The following is a 24775-nucleotide window of genomic DNA, read 5'->3' as shown; positions in this document are numbered from 1 at the left end:
AATAGTCAGAAAAGGATAAGCTAAGCAATGAACCTCAGCATTATTACAAAAGGGTGCCTCTGGTTATTAAGGAAGATACATCACCAGGTACCCCAATGGTTTCCCCTTCATCCAGAGCTGCACATCAGCTGGGGGAAGCTGTCCCAGCCAAGCCCTGCAGAGCCACGGCCGGGAACCGGGAAATGCTGCGGTGCCTCCACCTTTGCCGGCCACGAGGCTCCCGAGTGCGCTGTGAGAGTAGCCCGGCTCTGATCGTGCTGGACGAGCAATGTGCCAGAGCTTCTGCTGGGGGCACAGCTGGTGTCATTCTCCTCTTGGTTTTCTCCCCCAGCCTGCCCAGGGCTCAAGGAGGAACCAAGGCCAGGTGTGGCCTTGTCCATTTTCCTCATGCAGAAAGATGCAGACATGCTTCACCAGTGAATGGAGGCAACAATATTTTTGACAGTAATACTTGGTTAAGGAGCAGATGCATAGAACATTGGGTTGGAAAGATCATCTAGCGGGCAGCTTTGGCTCAGGTCCTGTTGTGGAGGCTTCAGTCAGGGTCTGGTGTTCAGGCCTTAGTCCTTTGGTATTTTGCGGTGCACATCAATGCTGTGCAGAGCTGGAAACAAACAAGTCTGTCTTTAGCACAGTTGAGACAGGGAACAGGATTAGCCCTGCAAGGCCAGGCTAGGGCCAAGAGCAGAAGGCCACCACCCTGCTTTTGCCCACAGGCAGCCCTGCAGAGCAAGCAGCCACTCCTGCCCAGGGGCTGAGGTGCCCAAAGCTGCCTCCCTGCTGTGCAGCTCTGCAGAGCCCGCCGAGCGCAAGGTCCTGGGCAGCCAGGGCAGCCCGGCTGCCTTGGAGCACAAGGAGTGGCCCAGAGAGAAGCTGCTGCCCTTTGCTTTGGAACTGTTCCTCAGAGTCTTGTCATTAATCCACAGTGTCTGATGTGTTTTCCTTTCCTCTCCCAAATTTAACACAGCTTTTTGAGAAAATTGACTGAAGTGGCTTCTGCTGCTGGTGGTGGTGCTTTTGTCTGCAGGTGAGGGCAGGTGATTTGAACCAAGGATGGAGTCCATTGTTAACATCCCAGCTTTGCCAAGTCAAGAAAACCATTCACAATTGGGCAGCCAGTGCTAAGCAATTTTCCTACTTTTGGAAAGCTCCCATCTTAAGAAATCCAAGAGCCACCCTAAGAAATTCAAGAGATTTTCCTCCATGTGGATACCAGCAGTACCATGTTGCCAGTGTTTTCCACTGCGTTTTCTGTGTCTTTGGTGGTTTTAAGACTTCCTCAGTGCCCAGTGAGAATGAAATGACCTGTGATCATGTGATTTGAGAGCTCTGTGTTGTTTGTTGGCACATGAGTGTTCATGACAAGCTGGACACACCAGTTGTGGCTCTGTTGAGTTAAATTCATCCCAATTTTGTGCAAACAGCAGCCCCGAGATGCTGAGAAGAGCAAGCGCAGTGGGTGGGTGTGCATGCACATGCCCGGGGGCTGACTGCTGTGTGGGCAGAAGGTTTTGCACTGTTGTAATTCTTCACTCTCCCAAGCTGGAGGAAGAAATCAAATCTTTATTAAATTAAAATATATAGATCTAATGTGAAATGAAAAAATATCAAAATGAATGAAACAATACCTATTAATTTATCATGGATGTAATTTAACATCTATATACAATTGCTGGCCGGGGGTCTCTGTACAAATCATGAACGAGACAGGACTGCTGAGGAACGCGCCTCGAGCTGTTTGTTTTCCAGCATCAGTCTCATTACTTGGGTATGACTATGGGAAGATGCCAGCAGCTGACATCTGTGGCAGCAGGCAAAGAACTCAATGGGACAGCTTACTTGAAAAATTTATTGACCAATCACACAACGCAGAAGCATACTGACAGTAGTTCTATCCAACCACTATAAGCACACCTACCTTTTGTTAAAAAAGTGCTTGCTTCTTTTGAATACAATACCTGCTTGCAAGCCTTAAAACACAATGCACTGAGCTCCATTATTAAGCTGAGAAGTTCCTAATATCTTGCCTGAGATACTTTTTTGAAGGTTAGCGAGTTATTCTAGCCAAGCACTAACACACAGGCCATTTTTCTACTTCTCCTTACTTTTCTACTTCTATAACTCTTGTGCTGACAAATCCTATGGCTGTGCTTAGCTCCAACCGCAGTTCTGCTTTCTCTGAGGTCTGCCTTTTGTAGCTTTCCCAAAACCCCCTGATTTGAAGGATTCCCACAATTCCCCCTCTCAGTACAACTAAACAGAAACCTTTGTATCCGTGTCATTTATTAACTACCTTGCATTTTATAGCTTTACTATAGTATACCTGCTTATTACTTGCTTAAAGCATCCTTTTTGCTCGCATTAAGCCTTGCTATATTCCAACACAGCAATTTTAATGCTGTGAAAGTCCAGTCAGTTCAAAGGGCAAAAGTCATGTCTGATAGCAATTACAAGTCATTGTTCCAAAAAAGTCTTGCCTGTTCCAAGGTCTTAATTCAAAACCTCCCTCCATGTCTATACCTTCATCCACCATCTGTGTGAGATTTTGAGAATTCTCTGTGAATCCATTTCCTACCTCTCTCTCCTGTGTGATAAAAACTTCTTTGATCATGTTGTCCATCATTTGTCACACACACCAATGTATGCAAGGTATTACTACTAGTACCACTACCAAAACACCCAATCCATCGAGACCTATTCTACAAAGTTCCCTTTGGCCAAGGTGCAAAGCTCCATCCTTGGAACAAATCATTTAACCATGACCCACCGTCTTCTTTTTTTGGAGCTGTCAAATCTTTCAGCTTTTGTATGCTTCTCTGGATGGATTCAGAGTGATCAGACAGGTTCATACAACACAATCCTTCAAATTCCTCACAACCATGTCCATGTGCCAGTAAAAGAAAATCAATTGCTGCTCTGTTCTGTAAGGTTGCATGTCTGACAACACTAACATCAGTCATCATGTCACTAATTGCAATGCAAGTAGCACTGTCCTCTTTCTCCAGCCAACACCCCAATCGCTATAATGGTTTCAATGGCTCACCCGAGGCAAGTGGACGTAGAAATTAATTTGATGTAACTCATTTTGCAGGGCCCTAGGGTCTGAAATTGCTATTACACTTTTTTTTATAATGATGGGCAAATCTTTTTTCCCTGTGTTTTCTCTTGATGGCTTTTTTAATGATAGGTGCTATCACAGTGACTTGTCTGATGCTACATGGGCCGCCTTTAATTTTTGAGGAATTCCCTGTCAGGCTCTACCTCCACAAATGAGCCAATATTCTGTTACTAATTGTCGTGGGGACTCATCTAGGTCATCTACTTGTCAGCAGTTTCACCCTTAGGGGACACTGGGGTAGTACAATTGCACCACAAACTTGAGTATCTGCCCACAGGATGATGGGGAGTAACATTTAACTGTGGATCTCCCTGGTACTGAAACTCAGCACAAAATTCCATTAGAAATGAGCCAAGAATTCCAATTCTTGAGGTTCAGAAGGTGCTCTAAGAAGATCGGGGCCCAGTGATGCCAGCTGGTTATGGGATTGGTCTCGTTGGCAGCCTCACACCAATATTTGTCACGATTGGGTATTGGCCATTCCTTGGCTGGCACTGGCACACCGACCAAACAGGTCACCAAGGGTTTGTCTGGGCTCAACTGGTCAAACATATGGTGTCTGAGCCTGCTGACTTGGCTAAAGCAAGGCAAACATTCATTTTTGGTTGATCTACATGCATATATGCGCTGCAAAAGCAAGCAAGCAAAACCAGCAAGCGCCAGTATATCATTTGATCAAACTCCATGTTTCTGTTCAGCTGCTTTTTGGCAAAAGCTTCCCCATCTCTTTCAGTTCTCAAGCAAATCTTTTAGCACTTGTTCAGGGACTGGCCAACTATAGGGCACTAAACTGTCCCTCTGACCTTCAGTTTTTACAAATTTGGATATCTTAGAATTCTTTTGAACAAAACGGACACCATGCTTTTGCTGAAAGAGCTCTATGATACAAACCATTTTCACAGTCTAAAGATCAACAATCAAACTCAAGATTTGTAGCTTTCACAGGTTGAACAGGGAACGTCTGCCATGAACCGTAGTTTCTCGGTGCGGCTCACGTCTGCGTGCTCATTTCCCTGCTGGTGGAATTGTCGGTGCGCTCTTGTGTATGAGATGGTTTCACGTCCTTCGCGGGGACCCACTTAGGTCTGGCACCTGTGCAAATAAATACAAGCATACCCTTTGCCCCAAGTGATTAGTCCAAATGGTCCTTCAATTTGTCCTAACTCAAGGTTTCTAATCAAAACTGGAGGATTTTCTTTCAGTTTTGCCTGTGTGCTGTTTGAAAAGTGCCTCAAAATTGGAGGAGTAGGTCCTACAAAAGATCTATTCAAAATATAAAGACATCTAAAGCTTTGCTCTACCTTATCAGAGGTGTTGCTTGGGCCACTCCCCCTTTTGTTGACCTAGAATGGGTTTTAGAGTGTGGTGCATCCTTTCAACAATTGCCTGACCTGTGTGGGCATAGGGAATTCCAAAAGTGTGGCAAACATTCCAGTCCATCAGAAATGTCGCCACTTTTTGAGCTCTGCATGTGGGGCCATTTGTCGGTTTTTGCCTCATGGTGGATCAGTTTGGCGAGCTCTGGACCCCAGTGACACTGACAAGGACAAAAGCAAAAGACGAGAGGGACTCTTTCTTCTCGGGACCAAAGTCCCACAGCTTTAATGGAGAACAACTCCAGGAGAGAAAGGGAGCATCCAGGAGAGGGAAGAAGATGTCCAGGAGAGGAAAGAGAGCGTCCACCTCGTGGCAGGAGATTTTAAACCCTGGGGGAGGGAGGGCGGTAGAAAGGAACTACCATAGGTCAACATATGTAAATCACTACACTGTAGTTTTCTGCATAAATTGCTGCACTTGTTGCAAACAAAATCCTAAAATCTCCCCAAACAGAACCATACAGTCCCAAATGATCACAATGAGGGAGAAAAACCACTCAACCCCCCTGTATACCCAGGCACCAGGTGTCACAAGGAGTACAAGCCCCTGCAATTACAAAGTCCACACACACAAGCTCACTGGGAAAGGAGTATCTCTTTATGAGGGGACAGAGTGCTCGCTTTTCTCAACACAACACACACCATAAATCACAACAGCATCCACCTACATCATCTTCCTCAACCATTCACACACTGAAAACACAACCACAATTATGACACACAGGAAAAATTGCAGCAACAAAACAGCATTTGCTCAATTCACGCCCAGAATTGCTAGCAGGTCCTTCTTGACACAGCAAATCCTTTCTGCCGGCAGCCAGACCCAAACTCAAACTGTACAGGCATACGTTGTGCGCAGGACATCTCTGTGTGACTTAGGAACAGCCCTTCCCCTGCGTTTGCCTTACGGGTTACTTTATACAGAGTTAAACATTCCCTTTCTCCACAGTCCCAGCAATCTTGTCTGTCCCCCACGAGGAACAGCCCAGAGCCGAGGTGCCTCCAGGAAAGGAATGTCCTGGCAGCACCCAGAGACGACCACAGCGCGGTTGCTCTCGCTGGAGCAGAGAAGCGCTCCTGCCGCGGTCACTACAGGTCACCTGAAGCGTGTATTCAGCAGAACTGATCATGAGGTGAATGAGAAAGGAACATTTCATGTTCCTGGTGTTTAAGCATTGTAGAGGAAGCTGTGAGCTTGGCCAGTGGCAATACAGTGTAGAGGGCCAGCTAGGAAGGCTGAAAAAGAAAACGATATTCATGCTTGCAAGAAAAAAAATCAATGGCACAAGTGGTAATTTATTAATTTCCATCTCAGAGCTTTGAAGAACTAGAAATCAAGTCTTACAGAGAGAACGTTGTTTCCTACAGCATAGAGGGTGCAGCATTTAACTGAGAGCAAATTCCTGTACAGTTGAATTACACCACTGAATTTAGGTCACAGTACCTTAGAACTCTATTCCTAACAAATCTTATAATATCTACATAAAAGATGCAGTTGCAGAACAGGAAGGTCATCTTGCAATGGTGCCTGCAGTATCTGAAGTGAAATAGGCACCTTTGTGGCTGGGGAGCTGCATGGGCCAAAAGGAGCCAGGGGTGCTGCCGGCCTTGAGCAGCTGAAGATGAGGCAGCGTGTGGCCAGGGGGCCAAGAAGGCCAAGGGCATGGTGGCTGTGCCAGCAGCAGTGGGGCAGCAGGAGCAGGGCAGTGAGCGTGGCCCTGTGCTGGGCAGCGCTGCGGCCACAGCTGGAGTGCTGTGTGCACTTGTGGGCCCTGGGGAGCAGAAAATCATGGAGGGGCTGCAGCGTGTGCACAGAAGGACAGGGGAGCTGGGCAAGGGGTGCAGCACAAGGCCAGGGAGGAGGTGCCGAGGGAGCTTTAGCCTCGACAGTGGGAGGCTCTGGAGGGGTCTTCAGCATCTCCACAATGCATCCAAATATTTAGCCATGTTCAGACTGGACTTTCCCTCCCTTTTCGTTAGTTTGTACTTTACTTGGAGGAGGAGACCTATTCATTTTCTCTTTCTCCCAACTAAGGTTCTTTCCGCAATTTTTTCTTGCCCTGATACAGCACTGGGAATGGTTCTGCTCGAAGTATTTTTTCCAAGGTACCACTTCTAGGGAATGCAGTATTTTTGTGTGAGAACACATCATTCTGTGCAGGGACTTTGCTGCAGAAGGAGCTGTTGTGTTTCTAGGCCAGCCAGTATGGCCTTACAGATCACCTTTAAATTAGCAGTGCCTGTGCCTTTCTGCAGCCCTGGGAATCAATGTGTGTTGTGTTTGGGAATTGAGCAAGAGGTCAATGCCCTTGCATTCCTGCTGCTCCTCAGAGATCACAGGAGCTGGGAGGGGCTGGGCTGCAGTTTGGATTCCAGGCACTTCAGCACCATCAGTGTGCTCTTGTCCAAGACAAGACCTTGGCTGAGCACAGATGCACAAAGAGTGCAATTCCCAGTGCAGTGCTCTGGGTCTGATTGCATTCCATAAGGACCCACATGCTCCAGATGCCCCAAGAGTGTGGGTTACTGAAGCAACAGGTAACCAATCTCAGGACTGCTGCTGATCATGGCAAGGGCCACCAAGTCTTGATCTGTGCAGCAACAGAGGACAGTAAAGAGAGATCATAGTAGTGAGATCTATCTCTCTATCTTTCTTCCTATCTATCTATCTATCTATCTATCTATGTAACATTTACATAATTGAATCTTCTTGGCTCAAGTCCAAGGCAGTTGGAGGTGCAAAGCTCACGTAAAGCCGCATCCCTTTCAGGACAGGATTAGAGACATGTTCCCTCGACTGATTCTGAGCAGGCAGAGATGTTTCCCCCTCCAGATCTGGTGGGTTTTTCCCCCAGAGTTGTATTCCTCCTCCAGTCTCTTGTGCCCGGAAGTCCCCAGTTAATTCTTTAAATTTCCGCCTCTCCTAGAGATGTGGAACAATTCCATGTTTAAGTGGTGTTTGGTGCCTCTGGTCATACGTGCCGTGCATTACATGACGCATGGTTTCCTTCACTGGCATCCCCAGGCCTGTGTAAGTGCATTCGTGCATGGGGCCTTAGGGGAGTCTCTGTTTCTGCTGGTCAGAATTCTCAGTTGACAAAAGAGGGAGAAGAAACACCTTGGTCCTCCTGCATATACTGAGGTGGCCATAGAGGCTCTGCGACCTCCATCAGAGATCTTTGCACGCATCCTCATCTCCTGAATGACCAGGATTTCTAACAAGAGTGTGGATGTCAGAAAGGCAGGAAGGCTGGTGCAGGCCTGAAGAGAACTCCAAAAGTTTCACTCACAAGGAGGGAGCTCACCCAGGAAGCCACCTGCAGAGCCCGGATGGAGCTGTGGGACAGGGCAGGATGTCAGTCACTACTGAAAGACAAACAGGACATGGCACAAGCAGAGGGAGGCCCTCACCAGACCCTTGAGAAATGCCACACCTTCCCTGTCAGCTGTCTGAGAGGCTCTTGCAGCTTCAGTCCCAGATGGCCCCTGATTGTAGGGCCAGGGTCACTTTGGAATCTGTGCCTTCCCTTGAACAGAGAATGACCCAGCAGAGCAGCAGCCCAGTGCTTTGGGAACGTGTGAGCCCAGCAGTCTTTGGGTCTTGGCCCACAAAAGTCATATGGGAAGCTGAAACCCATCTTCTCTTGCTTTCTGTGCAGGTGCTTCTAGAGAGAGAGCAGGAGCAGAGTGCTTCATCAGAGATGCCATGCCAGACTCAGGGAGAGCTGTTCCCAGCTCGAGAGCAGGAAGAGCAGCTCGGGCAGCAGGTGGAAGTGCCACAGGAGAAAGGCCAGGTAAGCCTGACTGGCCAGGGCACAGCGGGAAGGGCAGGAAGAAGGGCATAAACCACAGCTCTTGGTTTATGCCCTGAGGAGGCACGGAATCCCACAGGCACTGGAAGCACAGAGCCTTGGAATCTGCAGAGATCAGCCCTGGGACAGGAGGGTTACATTGGAAGCAGATGTGGGTAGGGAAGCAGAAAGAAGTGGCTGAATCAATGTGATTTTGAGGCTGCAAGAAAAAAAAAAAAGCTGAGCCTGATGGCAGCTCCCAGTCACTTGCTCTGCTTTTTTGTGTACAGAAGATCAAGGCAGAGCCACAAGCAGAGCTGCCTGAAGCTCAGAGTGACATGGCAGTGAAGGGGAGGAACAAGGAAGACATGAGAAGAATTCAAGAGAAGAATCTCGATCAGCAGAGGGGCGATCAACACAACCAGGTGAATGAAAGAGTGGCAGCCATTCCTCTCATGAAACATCCTCTCACTTGTTTTTTAGAGAACATGAAGGAACAGCTTGATGCAGAGCTTCAGATAGCTCACAGTATGGTCAAGGCAAGGCAGAAGTGGCTAGAGGAAGAAATGAAAATCATCAGACAGAAACTTAATGCCTTCTGTCAGTCTCTGCAAAACCAAGTAAGTGAAAGAGGGATGCAGCCACTGCAGTCACCGAAGTGGTGTTTTCTGCCCTTCTTGCCTTTCCACTCAGAGCAGCAGCGAGTAGGGTGGTGCCTCTGAGTGCCATCCTGCTTTAGTGTGTATCACAGTCACTCTGAAGGACATTCCCTGCTGTGCTGAATCTCAACTGCGGCCTGGACAGTGAAACTTGTCCTTTGGCCTTCTGGCCAGCAGTCATCCAAATTGATTCCTGCTGGCCTGTTCCTGCTCCCCTTGTTTCTGGAGGTGTTTTTACAGTGGAATGTGGTGACCCAGATGGAGGATTGAAACAAGTTGTTGTATCCCCTGTCAATCTGTTCTTTCCCTTTCCTCACAGTCGCTGACTCTTGGCTGACAGGGACAAGCTGCAGTGTCTGACTGCTTTGTTCTCTTTGACTTGAGCTGCAAGTGCTGACTTCTCACCGGGCAGCCTGCACAGACTTCCAGAGAATGTCTGGCAGTGAAGGACCCCAAGTTAGGAGTGAGGCACAGGAACAGTGCCCACCAGAAAGTCTCCAGGTCCAGCACATCACGGGCTCTGAACTTGCTGCCGCAGCAGCATCACCTCAAGGAAGCTCTTCTGTGACACCTGGGAACTCGAGCTCGGGCAGTTTGTTCATCTCCCTGGAACAGCAGACTGAGGAGAAGTACCTGGAGATGCTGGGTACATCTGAGCTGTTTCTTTTCTGAGGGACAGTGTGCTGTGTGCAGGTGCCAGCAGAGCTGTACCAAATGCTCCTCCTGAGTTTGGTGCCACAGGGCCATTTAGGACTCCCCAGAGGAAGCGCTGCGCTCCGAGGCAGCAAGAGAGCGCTCTGGGTGTTCCTGCTGCCTCTGAGGGCACCTTGGACTGGCTTGGGTTTGCCTGAGCTTCCATCTCTGCTGAAGGCTGAAGCAGGGATTGTTCTTGCATCAGCAGAAGGCTGTGACCTAGCAAATGATCTAGAAGTGCTGTGTGCTAGTGGCCAAACGGAACAGAATTTTTAGCTTCCTAATTCTCCTTAGACTCTCGAATTTGAACCAGTCATCAGCGCAAAAAAACTTCAGAGAAATGGACTGGCTTTGGAGTTTTGTCTTTTTGGTTGAGGATTATTTTTGGGGAGGTGGGTGTGGTAGACAGAGAGAGGCGCTGCAGAAGATCTCGCGATGTAACGGAAAGGCAGGACCCTCAGATCCCCTTAGATAAGACCATCTGCTTCCCATAGATAAGAAACTAACATAAGAAGGTAGCCTCCCTTAACCAAATTCCAGTAACTTTCCATCCCCTACCCAGTAACAGTCCACCTCTTACTAACCATAGATAGTAAAGACAGACCCATGCTGACGTAGAGACCCCTTAGACTATAAAAACACAAGAGATGAGATAATAAACGCCTTTTGACTGTCCATCACATTGATGTCTGCGTGTGTCATTAGCCCAAGTAGCCCTAGTGAGTAGGCCACCGTGCTGTTCGTCTGAACCAGGTCGCCTGCCTTGCTTCAGAAAGTAACAAACTGGTGCCGAACCCGGGACTGCTGCAGCCCCCGGGGTTCGGGAACTCTCCTGGCCAGAGATCAGCGGCTGTGGCAGCAGGTCTGACCACAGCGGGAGGGACGCCTCCGGACCAGCGTGGACCATGGAAGCCATTGCGAAGGTCGTAACAGAGATGCATGCACAATGGGGTATAGAATGTAAACTTAGGGATTTATCTCTCGCATTGCCGAGACTGATTAAGCTTGGGGCTATTGAAAGCCCCGTGGACGTCCTACATTCGGACGTGTGGGATAATTGTACAAAAGCCCTGGCGGAGGACACCATGTCCTCGGGCTCAGGGAAAGCCCTAAAATCGTGGGGCAGGGTTGTCCAGGCTCTGCAAAAGGCTCGACAAGAGCAAGAAACCTGGATAGCCGCGCGAACTTGTTTATTAGCCGTGCCGCAGTTGGGGGTGGGCGCGGCGACACAAACCGCGGAGGGGCCTGACCCGGGCGGGCGCGCGGAGGCGCGAACGCCAGACCCCCCTCAGCGAGTGGATTCACCATCTGAGGTGGGGGAACACCCGCGGACGTTCTGGTGGGGGCTTGCGGAGGAGGCGCGGAATGTGGCCGAATCGGCGGACCCCGTAGGGACCGATAAAAACGCCCCCCCACCATATGCGTTTGAAAATGGCGCTGACCCGCGTGGTCCGGGTGGAAAGGAGGAGGCGGGGGGCGGAAGCGCGGTCAGCCCGCTTAACAACACATGCGCGGGCGAGCGGGGGGACGGGTCGGCCCCCGCGGAGGCGCGTAAGACCAATCAGAGCCCTCAGTTCATATTAGGTCCTTATAGGGCAAGGACCTCCCCCAGCAGGAGGCGGGGGAACCCCAGGGAGAGGGAACGGCCCGACCCCCGCAGGAGGGGGTGGGGTCGGAGTCCGGGGAAAAGGCAGAGCAGCCCGGAAGCATCTCTTTATTCAACTTCTGGCTCGGACTCTGGCTCGAGCTCCGAGCCCGAGATAGGATCGGAGGATTCCGATCTGGATTACGGCTTTAACAGAGAGGGACAAGCGGCATGTAAGGTCACTAGCAACAGTGCTCCCGCTTGGGTGAAGGGGTTACCAGAGAAAAACCGAACCCCGCTCACAAACTGGCGGAAAATAAAAATGGCTTGCGCGGAATGGGCTCCGTCTGCCACTTTAGTGTTCCCGGTCCGTGTGGGGGGGGCAGGCGGAAACCAAAGGACTTATTCACCAGTCAATCCGAAAGATGTGCAGGCAATTGTTAAAGCGATTGCGGATAAGGGAATTAATTCTGCCATGGTTTGCACACTTATTGAGGGCCTTTTTGGTGGGGACGATATGCTTCCCTTCAATATTAAGCAGACATGTAGAATGATATTCGATGGTGCAGGGATGATCGTTTTCAAACAAGAATGGGAGGATAATTGCATGAAACAGCTAGCCTTGGTAACAGGGGCAGACCATCCACTGCACGGCTCCAGCATACAGAGGCTTATGGGCACAGACCCCACTATGATCACCCCCCAGCAACAGGCTGAGGGCCTGCGAGCCCATGAGGTCATGACAACGACCCGAGCTGCCTGAGAAGCCATCCGTGACGCTTCTAAAGTGGTAGCCAAACTCTCTCCATGGTCTTCCATAAAACAGGGTGAGAGTGAGAGCTTCACTCAATTCGTGGACAAGCTCCAGGCTGCATTAGATTTCTCTGCGTTACCTTCAGAGGCAAAGGGTCCCGTGCTGGCAGAGTGCTTACGCCAGCAATGCAACTCAGCCACTAAGGACATTTTAAGATCACTGCCACAGGGGTCTAATATAGCTGCCATGATCAGACACGTTGCAAAGGAGGAACACCTAGCTCCCATCCAAGCAGCAGTTCAAACTGCAATAACCAGCGTGATGGCACGCCTTAAGTGCGGCCAGGCAGGCCACTTGGCAGCAAACTGCCCCCAGTCAAGGCGCCTATCAGCAGCTGCTCCACCACACCAAGCGGGAGGCAGGGGACCGTGCTGGGGGTGTGGAAGGAAGGGGCACTTAGCTAAGGAATGCAGATCCAGGCCCCAGGGAAACGGGAGAGGGAGGGGGTGGCCGGGCCGTGTTCAGCCCCCTCCCACCTGGAATATGCAGCGGCCCAGCTACAGCAACCCCCAGTGGGGCAGGGGACTCTCATACCCTATGCCCCCACAGGGACCAGTCACCTTTGCATCCCCCCCAGCAATACAATGGCAGAGTTGTGCAGCACCCTCAATACCTTCGCACCCCCCACCACCACAACCCGCGCCGGAGTCACAGGACCAGCAGGGGACGCCCCAGAGCGGGATCCCTGGGTGGCCTTGGTCATGAAAATAGGGAAGGAGCCCTTGATGGTGTGGGGGACATGCCGCCTTTACGGCAGCCAAGATCCTCACGTCATAGGGCTTCAGTTTTGGGCGGACACGGGATCAGACTGCACGATTATTCCCCAAACGCATTGGCCCGGACATTGGCAACTCAAAGAAGTCCCCCCAGTGAACGGAGTGGGGGGGCAGTCCTGGGCATGGAAAAGCACCCAGCTGGTGGCTATAACACTTCACACAAAAAAGGGACCAGAACAGACAGTAGCAATCTACCCCTACATTTTGCAGAATTCTCCACCCCTGTTAGGAAGGGATGTTCTCTCCTTGCTAGGATTTCGGATCACAAATTTATCCTGAGGGCCACTGCCATACACCCTCCGCTGCCAATCAAATTGACTTGGAAATCATCAGACCCTGTATGGGTTGAGCAGTGGCCCCTGACAGAGCCTCGAATGGCAGCCTTGCTGGAACTGGTCGATCGAGAACTGCAAAAGGGTCACATAGAACCCTCCACCAGCCCATGGAACACCCCGGTATTCGTGGTCCCCAAAAGGTCCGGACAAGGCTATCGTCTCGTCCACGACCTGAGAGAAGTGAACAAGACGATCAGACCCATGGGTCCAGTCCAGACACTGCTTCCCACGAACTCAGCCATCCGCACAGGATAGCCATGTGCAGTACTGGACATCAAGGACTGCTTCTTTTCAATACCCCTGCACCCTGAGGACAGAGAACGATTCGCCTTTTCCGTGGCATTTCGGAACGGCGAGCGGCCCAACCTTTGCTTCCAATGGAGAGTACTTCCGCAAGGCCTGGTCGACAGTCCCACTATATGCCAAATCACCGTGGACAAAGCACTGACGCCAGTCCGACACTCCTACCCCACCGCAACCATCATCCAGTACATGGACAACATCCTGGTTGCAGCACCATCGACAAGCCCAGTGGATCACCTGGTGTCCACAGTCACGGAAACCCTTCAAGCCAACGGCTTCGAGATCGCGAGCGCAAAGATCAAGAGAGGATCCTGCGTGACCTTCCTGGGAGTAGGCATCACGAGCTCCTACGTGACACCCCCCGAGATGAAGATCAACCGAGACATCGAGACGCACCACGACGTGCAACGCCTGGTGGGATCGCTGCAGTGGCTTCGCAACATCGTCCTGATTCCTCCCGAGGTCATGGACCCTCTGTACGACCTCCTGAAAGGAAAGAACCCCTGGGATCCAAAGGAGCTGACACCGCAAGCAACGAACTCCCTCGACTTCATCGAAAACCAAATGGCCACTGGCACGCTTGCCAGGTGGAACCCAGCCATGCCACTGGACCTGTACGTCCACTTTACACCGAAGGGGGGAGTGGGAGCACTGGCCCAAGGACTTGCAGAAAAGGCCCGACCGATCCAATGGATGGTCCTCGGAAGACCCGCTCGTGCATTTTCCCCAGGAATCGAGTGCATCGCCAACCTCATCATGAAAGGCAGGAGACTCGCCTTGAAACACCTAGGGACAGAGCCGACAAGCATCCACCTTCCGTTTTGCAAGCAGCCGACCACAGAGTCAGCCGCAATATCGGAGTACCTGGCCCTTGCTCTTTCCGGCTTCGGAGGAGAAATCTCCTACTCTTCCAAGCCACCCTGGACAAAGCTGCTGACCGTAGTCGACATGGACATGCCACCGAATGTCAAGGACAGACCGCAGCCGGGACCAACGGTCTTCACAGACGCTTCCTCCACGACTTCAACCGCAGCAGCAGTGTGGCAGGCAGGAGAGCAATGGCACTGCGTCAAAGCGAGGGACCCCACACTGTCAGTGCAACAACTAGAGGCAGCAGCAGTGGTTTTGGCGTGCGGACTCTTCCAAGACGAACACCTCAACATCGTAACGGACTCCATATTCGTGGCAAGGCTCAGCCTAGCCATGGCAGCACCAGGAGTGTCAACATCAGCAGCAGCCCTAATGCTGGAAGAAGCACTCTCCTCGCGACAGGGCACCGTGTCAGTCATCCACATCAACAGCCATGACCCAGTCAAAGGTTACTTCCAGATCGGCAACGACAAAGCGGACGCCGCAGCGAAAGGCATTTGGACCTTGCAAAGAGCCCGTCAACTGCACGAGTCGCTCCACATTGGAGTCAAAGCACTGGCAAAGAGATGCGGAATCTCGACGGCGGACGCCAAACATGTGGTAGCCACCTGCCCTCATTGTCAGAAGTCACCCCTTTGGTCCTACGGAGTCAACCCGAGAGGTCTCAAGCCCTCAGAAATCTGGCAGTCAGACTTCACGTGGTGCGAAATACTGAGGCCCCGAGCATGGCTTGCAGTGACAGTAGACACTTATAGCGGAGCGATCGTAGCTACACAGCACCCCAAAACCAACTCCAAAGCCACAATTCAGCACTGGCTGACAGCCATGGCTTGGCTAGGTATCCCCAAGCAGATCAAAACGGACAACGGCTCCAACTTCAAATCCAAACAAGTACAGGAATTTGCCTCGAAATGGGGTATCACGCTAGTGCACGGCATCCCCCATAACAGTACCAGACAGGCCATAGTAGAGAGAGCAAACCAGACCCTGAAAACCAAGATAGAAGTGTTGGCAAAAGCAGAGGGCTTTGCCAATGCCATTCCCCCAGGAGATCAGGCACGCATGCTGGCAACCGCCTTGCTGGCACTGAATCAATTCCCTAGGGGAGATGAAACAAACAGTCCCGTTCAAAAACACTGGGTCACTCGAACGTTAGAAGAGGGCCCGCAGGTGGTAATCAGAAACGAGCTAGGCGAGTGGGAACGGGGTTGGAGGCTGATGCTCACAGGACGAGGGTACGCAGCGGTCAAAAAGGACGGCAAAATCAGGTGGTGTCCACTTAAGTCGATTAAACCGGACCTTCAGGGCGAGCAGAATGAGACTGACGAGAATTGCGAGTATTTGTTTACAGGATCTGCTCGTGGGACGCCCTCGTGACGCGTACTTCCCAGTTCCGGATGAAAGCGACAGACCACCAAGCCGCCAAGCAGCACCCAAGAGACCCGCACGGGTGAGACCCAAGCACCAAGGGTGTTTCTGTGCGATTTTGCTGTTGGGGCTTGTTGCCAGGGGGCAAGTCGGGGGGCTTGTTGCCAGGGGGCAAGCCAGCCCAGACCACTACCCCCATCAGCCCTTCAGGTGGGTCATGCGACACCTTAGTAGGGGCAAAGCGCTCAGACAAATCACCACACCGAACACCCCATCCTTCGTGCTCCGCATCACCGACCTGTTTCCAGGACAGCCAAAGGTACACCCCTATTCCCCACACGTCACACACTCGTACCTATCCTACTGGTGCCCAGCTTCAAACCCTGGGAAAAGCTACTGCAATCACCCAGGGTGGGGATACTGTGGGCACTGGGGCTGCGAAACCATAGTTACAGATGCCAGGCCATCGGGGCCTGGGTGGGATCCACAAGAGCCAGACAAATTCTTACAGTTCACCTGGGCACCCATCGGTTGCAAAATACCCCTCTTCTTTCACGGGAACTTCCATCGAAACCAACATAAAGTCCCTAGATTTCGGGCATGCACTGAGTACAACATGACGGTCTTGCAGCCAGATCACCCTAGCTGGGCCACAGGCAGAACGTGGACAGTAGTCCTTCAAGGGTCAAAAGAGAGGGCGAACGTGGAAATTATCAGGCTCCAACCATCAGCACCCCGAGCAGTCGGACCCAACAAAGTGATTAAAAGCGTGCCGAAAGGGAGAAACGTAACCTACCCCAAAACCTTACCCACAGGGGTCAGCAAAGTCCCAACCGGTCAAGCGGAAGCCTTTCAGATGAGCCGCTTAACCGAGTCAGACTCAGACCCAATCCTTCGTATGTTAGAAGTTACCTTTGTATCCCTGAACGAATCCAACCCTAACCTAACCGAATCCTGCTGGCTTTGTTACGATGTCAAACCTCCCTATTTCGAAGGAGTCGCCTTAAACACTCCCTTCAGGTATTCCTCAGCCAACGCCCCTCACCAGTGCAGATGGGACACCCCTCGCAAGGGAATCACCCTGAGTCAAGTCACAGGCCGAGGTAGATGCTTTGGCAATGCAACCCTAGCTAGGCGGAAAGGCAACGTCTGCGCCAAAATCGTCAAGCCTAACAGGAAAAACAATAAATGGGCAGTCCCAGCCGCATTCGGGATGTGGCTTTGCCAGCAATCTGGAGTGAGTCCTTGTGTGTTCCTTCCCAAATTCAATGACTCTAACGACTTCTGTGTCCAAGTTCTGATTGTTCCTAGGATCCTGTACCACTCAGACGAAGAAATGTACCATCTTCTTGAGGGACCCGGCCGGATCCACAAAAGAGAAATATTGACAGGTATAACTATCGCAATGCTGCTGGGTCTGGGAGCAGCCGGAACGGCCACAGGAGTCTCAGCCCTAGCGACCCAGCACCAAGGACTGTCCCAGCTGCAAGCAACGATTGACGAGGACCTGCAAAGGATTGAGAAATCCATCTCCTTTCTAGAGAAGTCGGTCTCCTCACTCTCAGAAGTGGTCTTGCAGAACAGGCGAGGCCTGGACCTCCTGTTCATGCAGCAAGGGGGCCTGTGTGCCGCCTTGAAAGAGGAGTGCTGTTTCTACGCAGACCACACGGGAGTCGTGAAGGACTCCATGGCAGAACTCCGGAACCGACTGGCTCAGAGACAGAAAGACAGGGAGGCCCAACAGGGCTGGTACGAGTCCTAGTTCAATCAATCACCTTAGCTAACCACTCTGATTTCTGTCCTGATAGGTCCATTAGTGATGCTGTTTCTAACAGTCACCTTCGGACCATGCCTGCTGAACAAGCTAGTCCCGTTCGTTCAGACCCGCCTGAAACGGACCAACATCCTGTTCTTAAGCCGACGACAATTGCTGTGAATTCAACCAGAGAATTCAACCAGAGAATTCAACCAGGGAACACCGTCAGTCACAAGATCCTCCAAACTTGTCTGACAAAAGCTTACTCAAGACTCCCAAGACCCTTTTCCCTTCTCAAGCTACAACCTTACACCTCATTTAGCACCTATGTGCATGACTACCTCATTCATTTGTAAAAAGGGGGGGGGAGATGTGGTAGACAGAGAGAGGCGCTGCAGAAGATCTCGCGATGTAACGGAAAGGCAGGACCCTCAGATCCCCTTAGATAAGACCATCTGCTTCCCATAGATAAGAAACTAACATAAGAAGGTAGCCTCCCTTAACCAAATTCCAGTAACTTTCCATCCCCTACCCAGTAACAGTCCACCTCTTACTAACCATAGATAGTAAAGACAGACCCATGCTGACGTAGAGACCCCTTAGACTATAAAAACACAAGAGATGAGATAATAAACGCCTTTTGACTGTCCATCACATTGATGTCTGCGTGTGTCATTAGCCCGAGTAGCCCTAGTGAGTAGGCCACCGTGCTGTTCGTCTGAACCAAGTCGCCTGCCTTGCTTCAGAAAGCAACAGGTGGGGGGGAGGGTGGGGTTGTTTTTGTGCTGTTTATTTTTGGTGAGGTTTTTTTGCTGTGTTTTTCTCCATCCTGAAGGAGCCCTTCTGCCCCACATCTTACTGATGTCATTTTTATGACTGTTACCACTACTACATCTGCAGTTTTTTTTCATGAGAATGCTATAGTTTTGTCAATAAAAGAATACTATCTTTTTTGTCAATAAGAACTACTTAGAAAGAACTTCAGGTTAAAGGACAAATAGAGAGCACGAGGTGTTTTCCATGTGCTCCCAAAGAAAAAAGCTGTATCTTTATAACAACTTTGAATAAAAGTTTTCTAGCTTTATGCTTCTCAAGGTGTGTCCAAGAGACACATCCAAGTGGCAAGATCAGATAAAACTGTACTGCAGGCATTTCTCAGGAGAAAGCCTCCAGCCCAGCCATGGTATATTCCTCAGATCCATAGCACTTTTCCATACCCGATTCCCACTCTTTGCCACGACTGTTAAAATCCTACCCATTGGCCCAAGCCCTGCTCAGATCAGTCTCTAAGAAAACACATCAAGTCCTTTGTGATTCTGCAGCACAACCCAATGAATCTGCTTCTTGCCCATATCAGCTGCCAGTGCTGTGCTCTCAGGTAAGACCTGGTGGGGCTGAGACAAGAGCCCAGGGGATTCTGTGCCTACCATCACCTGCTGGGACAAAAAGGGCACTGATCCACACCTCGGTGGGGCTGATCTCAAAGCCCATCCTGTTGTGTCCTGAATGGGGGCAAAAGCTTGTACGGGGCTCAGGCTGGCTCTGGCTTCTTCCCATCAGTGCCTGTCAGTGCTCATGCCTGGGCTTTGCCAGCCTTGTTGTGGTCGCTGCCCTGCCCCTGGGGGCTGGAGGGACTGCAGAGGCTGGAGCCTCCCTTAGCTGGGAGGGTCCCGCTGCTGCCCGGCTGCTGCAGCGCGGAGCTGCCTGAGGCAGCAGCCCCTTCTCTGGGCCGGCCTCTGCCTCGCACGGCCTGGACTCACAAGAGGGTCAGCATTGTGGAGGTCAGGTATATATGGGAAATATATATCCAATTGTGTCAGGAACCCACGCATTACCAAGGAACCCACTTGCCGCGGCAACTACGTCCAGATACGGACAACACTGGATAAACGACACCAATGAAGAGCCTCTTTTTTATATTTTCAGCACATCAGTCTCAGGACACTGTTAGACAATGGAGACAGGATGTTGCCAGCTCGCTGATCCACAGGGAATGCCAAGGAGGTGGAGCATTACAGCAAAGCATAAAACCATCTCAAGCCTAGATTTCAGCCAATCATACACAGAACAACACATATTGACAAGTCTTCTATCCAATCTTATAAAACACACGTCATGGTAGTTAAAACAAAGACTGGTTAATAAGAGACAAAGAACAGAGCTCTATTCATGCTAACTTTCTAAAGATATACATTAAATAACCTTTTTGCCAGCCATAAGCCAATTCTACAGAGGCATATTGTTATTTGTCAGGTATGCTCTACTGTTTAGGAAACTTTTCTGCTGTATTTGCAATGCTAACAAAACTTCAGTCTGAGGCATATATTTTTTTAACCATTTCATAAAAACCCTCTAACTTTATGGATTCCAACAAGCATCTCCTCTGGGCAGCTCTCTGTGTCACAGGGGTGCCTGAGGAGCACTGCTGTCCTCTGTGCCCCTGCCCGCCGTGCCGAGTTGGGAAGATAGGGACGTGTGCGGTGCCGAGAGGGCGAGTGCAATGGGAGCGACTGATCCGCGCTGTCAGGGTGAAGAGAAGCGGCGTGGTTCTTCACGCGGGGTTGGGGCAAGGGCGTCTTTGAGCTCAGCCTGCTCATAAAGGGTGAGGGTCCTGATGCTGAAAGCCCCGTCGCAATTGGTTCTGGCATGAGCTGCTCTGGTTTACAACCGGGAAGGCATTCTATTGGCAAACTGCTGAAAGCTGGAGAAAATGTCCTCCTCTCCTGGAAATTCACAGCCCTGTGCTTTGTTTCCTGTCTAGAGAACTCTTCGAAGGAATGTACAAAATCAGTCTCTGTGCCAGCCATCTGCACTGCAAGGCTGCCTGTCTTGTTACTGTCATTGTTGCTGTTGATGTTACCCAGCTGACCCCAAAGGGCTCAGAGCCCCCGACAGTGGGGCTGCCTTTTGTATCTCCTGGAAGCTGGGATCTCCGCTTAAAGTCAGTATCTTGCATTGGAGCCAGGGGAAAGATGGCTCTTGGTTCTGTCATCTGTGAGAAGAGAGGAGCGCGAGGGAGAGGCCATTTCCTATTATGTAGAACCACATTTCTTTTCACATCTACCACCACATCTTCGAAGGAATAATCAAAATATTTCATAGTGACAGAGGGGTTCTAAGTCACAGCCACCAAATTAAAATGGGACAATTCAACAGCACTCTAGATGGATATGAAGTTGATTTTCCTCCCTGGCTGCTATCAGCAAGCAAGGTTGTTTTGGCAAAACAGAGCTTTTAGTGCTTGAAAGCACTGAAATGGAATAGCTGGAAGGCGACAGCAATGCCATTGCTACTGTTGATGTAGGAAACTCAAAGTGGATCACAATCCCATCCAGGGCTGCAAAAGGGCAGGAAACGTTGTGCAGAAGCATCTTTGCTTGCTGGAAAAAGAGGAAAATCAACAGGCCTTCTCTTCCTAACAAAACAAGCCAACAAGCCACAAGATGGAATCGTCAGCCACTCCACTGTGTAAAGGCTTTGGATGCAGTGAGGGCATGTTTGGTGGTGAAACAGCCCTTGTGCTGAGCACTGTCATGCAGGGATTGATGAAAGTCTGTCTGAAGGTGCCTCAAGAGCCTCTCACTGTCGAGGTTAAAGCTCCCTCAGCACCTCCTCCCTGGCCTTGTGCTGCACCCCCTTGCCCAGCTCCCCTGTCCTTCTGTGCACACGCTGCAGCCCCTCCATGACTTTCTGCTTCCCAGGGCCCACAAGTGCACACAGCACTCCAGCTGTGGCCACAGCGCTGCCCAGCACAGGGCCATGCTCACTGCCCTGCTCCTGCTGCCCCACTGCTGCTGGCACAGGCCATCATGCCCTGGCTTTCTTGGCCCCCTGGCCACACGCTGCCTCATCTTCAGCTGCTCAAGCCCGCCAGCACCCCTGGCTCCTTTTGGTCCACGCAGCTCCACAACCACAAAGTTGCCCATCTGACTTCAGATACAGCAGGCACCATTGCAAGATGGCCTTCCTCTTCCGAGCAACACAAGTCAGCAGTCGAGGACTTGCAGCTTCACCCCCTCTCCGGGCTCCAATGCACTTGCCCAAGTGGCAGACTTCAGCACAAAACTGATCAGCAGAAACTTTCCCCTACTGCTGTTTGTGCCTTCTCAAAAGCCAAAAGGCAGTTGGGCCAACAGTAACTCTACAAGTTAGAAACGACTCAATAAAAATGCAGAACACTTCCACAAGTTAAGGCAGTTAAGGCACCTTTCCAAAAGAGAAAACAAACCAACAAAACCTTTTGACCTTCAGCACTACCACTTGCGCCCTTGGCTGTAACTCTGCAGAAGCCCAGAGATGGAGCTTCCCTGAGCCAAGCAGCCAGAAGCTCAGCAGCAGCCCCCAGCTCCGTGCTGCCTCAACAGGACAGGTCATAGGCCAATTTCCAACTGTCACTGCCTGCAGGAAAAGGCCGTGTCCTGCAGGACTCCAGCACTCAGCATCCTTGGCCAGACACAGCAAGTGCTGGCCGCTCAGAAACTTGCACCTCTGCCTTGCACTAAAGACAACACCTCCCACAACAGGCACTTACAGGTACACAGTATTGTGGTGTGACCCCTCCATGGAGCTGGTGGACTCACCATCCCTGCAAGCCTTTGAGAAAAGACTGAATGTGACACTGGGTGCCATGCTTTAGTTGAGGTGTTAGGGCATGGCTTGGACTCGATCATCTTAAAAGCGTCTGTCTTCCAAGCCACTGATTCAGTGATTCTGTCACTGAGGGAGCTTTTCCTGCAGCCCTGGAAAGGGCTGTGGGGGCCCTTGGCCGAGGATGGGGATCAGGGCTCCTGGAAAAGCAGCGAAGGGCTCAAGGCAAAGGCCGAGATGGCAGAGCTGCCTGACCGCGGCCCAGAGCCAGCCTCATGTCCTCCTCCTCAACCTGCGCCCTCGGCGCTGCCCTTTGCGGCGCCAGCGGCTTCTCTCGTTGCGGGGCTCCAGGCCGTGCTGGGGGCCAGGCTCCTCGTCTTCGGGAAGCGCCGGAGCCTCGGAGGCGTGCGGCTGCTGCTGTGGCCGGCAGGGGAGAGCTGCGGCTGCGGCCCCGGGCACGGCGAGCTGCCGCTATGGCCGGCTCCTGCCTCGGCTCCTGCCTCTGCTCTGGGCTCTGCTCCTGCCCTGTGCGCACAGACACGGCCGAAGGCTGCCCGGCAGCTCCGTGCCGCTCCACAGCGGGCCCGGCCAGGCTGCTGCTCTCTGCGGCCTCTGCCCGCCGCTGCCGGCCCCGCCGCGCCGCCGCCTACCTCTGCCGCAGCCGGGCCCACACGAGAGGCAGCACATTGCGGCCGACTCGGAAAAGCCCTGCCCGCAAAGCGCCCGCCACAGCCTCGGCCTCAGGGCACAGGCTGTCGGCGTCCTCGCAGCTGCGAGCCGGCCCGGGCCGCCTGCCGGCCTCGGCCACAGCTCCCGCCCGTGTCTCCATGGCCGCGGCTGCTCGGCACAGCGGGCTGAGCACAGCCAGCGCCAGCAGCAGCTCCTCACGGGCCCAGGCTCCTGGTGCTCCAAGCCCGCCCAACCCCGAATTCCAGCCTTGAGGGGCTTGGCGTCTCAATGCATCCCCTGGGGACAGCAGAGTCGGCCGCTGAGATCAGTCTATGGCGACACCACCAAGTGACCCATGGAAAATTCACCAAATCCTCCTCAGAGACAAGAAAAAACTCCCATGGTGCCTGACAGCCCGAAGCAACTGCCAATTACAGGTCATTCCATCCATGTAGTAAAATAGACTTTTGCATTAAAGCAAAAAAGAGTTAACTAAAAGGAGGCCAGGAACAAACAACAAATTATTTGAACTCATGCTTCTTGTGTCTGTTAAAAAGGCCAAGAAAATGCAGTCTTTGCTCTTCTGACACAGCCCTCTGTTCATGATGTGGGATAGTGAGTGATGATGTGCAAGAGCTGATGGAAAGAACAGGGACAAGGACACAGCAGGCACAGCGCCAACCTGACAGAGGGATGATCTCTGGCACTGGAACTGAAGGAGAAGAGTTTGCAGGCAGGACAAAAAATGGCTCTTTGTTTCACCTCTTCTTTCAGTGTTGTTAAAAATGTAGCCTGGAGCAAGCTGGGACCACCAGAGCATGGAGCCCTTTCCAGGCAGAGCTGCATCTGCTGAAGGGGCAGAGGGAGCCCGGCAGGGATCAGACACAAAGCAGCAGGGGACTGAGGAGCCCCTGTGGTGGCAGTGAGCAGCCTCAGGCTCTGCTCACTGCTGGTGGCATTTTCTATTGAACCACCTCCAAGGACTTCTGCTTTGCTCTGTATTTTTAAGTGTTTTATCCCTTGCAGGTTTTTGTTTTGTTTTGTTTTGTTTTGTTTTGTTTTTTGGGTGTCTTTTTGTTTGTTTGTTTTGGGTTTTTTTTTTGCTCGTGTCCTGTACCTTTATTTCTCCAAATTTTCCTACCCTGTCAGCAGCAGCCCCTGTTCAGAACTGGCTCTAAAATATCAGCAAAGCAGCTGGCAACAACAATGGGTGGAATGCTGTGACTCAGGAATACTTATGCCAAAGCCCTGCCAGTGCCTTATGATTTGTTAAGATCTCCTTTTCTGTGGAAAAGCTAGTGAGCAATGGAGGTTTTTTGCCTAAGAGCCCCTGAGAAGCAAATGTTGTACTGGGATTCTCATGAGTGTACCCGTTAACTTCATTGCAGCAAAACAGAAAGTAAGGTCAGGCTAGCAGAGCAGCTGGGAGCTGGTCACTCCCTGCAAAGGGCTGGTGTAGGATGTGGGAACACCACATTCCAGGATGGGCCAGAAGGGTAAATGTGCTCAAGGTGCTGCAGGTGAGGTTTGGGTTCACTCAGAGGGCAGTCAGGGCTGGTGAGCACTGAAGATCCAGCTGCAGTCCCCATCCATGTCCCTTTCAGCGCTGGCTTTAGGGTGTCTGCAGCCTGGATCCAGAGCGCCCTGGGAGGCTCCTGAGGCTGCCTTTGCACCCAGGCTGAGGGTGCCCAGGAGCCGCTGAGGCCGGCAGTGGGGACCAGGGCTGGGGCTTGTGGCCTGGCAGGTGTGGCTCTGGGGGCTGTGACATGCCAGGGCATGGGTCACTGTCACTGCCCTCCAGAGCCCTGGCTAGCTCTGTGATGTTCCAGGGACAGTGGCAAGAATGAGGAACGGGTTAGGTTGGGGTTTTGCCTGAGCCAGAACCTCTAGGCCAGCTGCCCAGCAGTAGAGACCCCTGGAGGACCGAGTGAAGGAGGCAGAGACAGCTTTTCTACAGTGTAAAGTGCAGCTAATTTATCAGGAGAGGCAGGGGAAAGATTAGCAGGAAAAACTCCCCTGAAAACCCTCCAGCACCCTTCTGCTCGGGCTTTTAAAGTTTTTCAAAACAGGGGGGT

This window comes from Melozone crissalis, unplaced genomic scaffold (genome assembly GCF_028551555.1).
Source record: "Melozone crissalis strain CALT ecotype California unplaced genomic scaffold, PUWL_Pcris_2 ptg000044l_1, whole genome shotgun sequence".
In the NCBI taxonomy this organism is placed as follows: domain Eukaryota; kingdom Metazoa; phylum Chordata; class Aves; order Passeriformes; family Passerellidae; genus Melozone; species Melozone crissalis.
The sequence above is the reverse complement of the archived record's forward strand: the minus strand, read 5'-3'. Positions refer to the sequence as shown.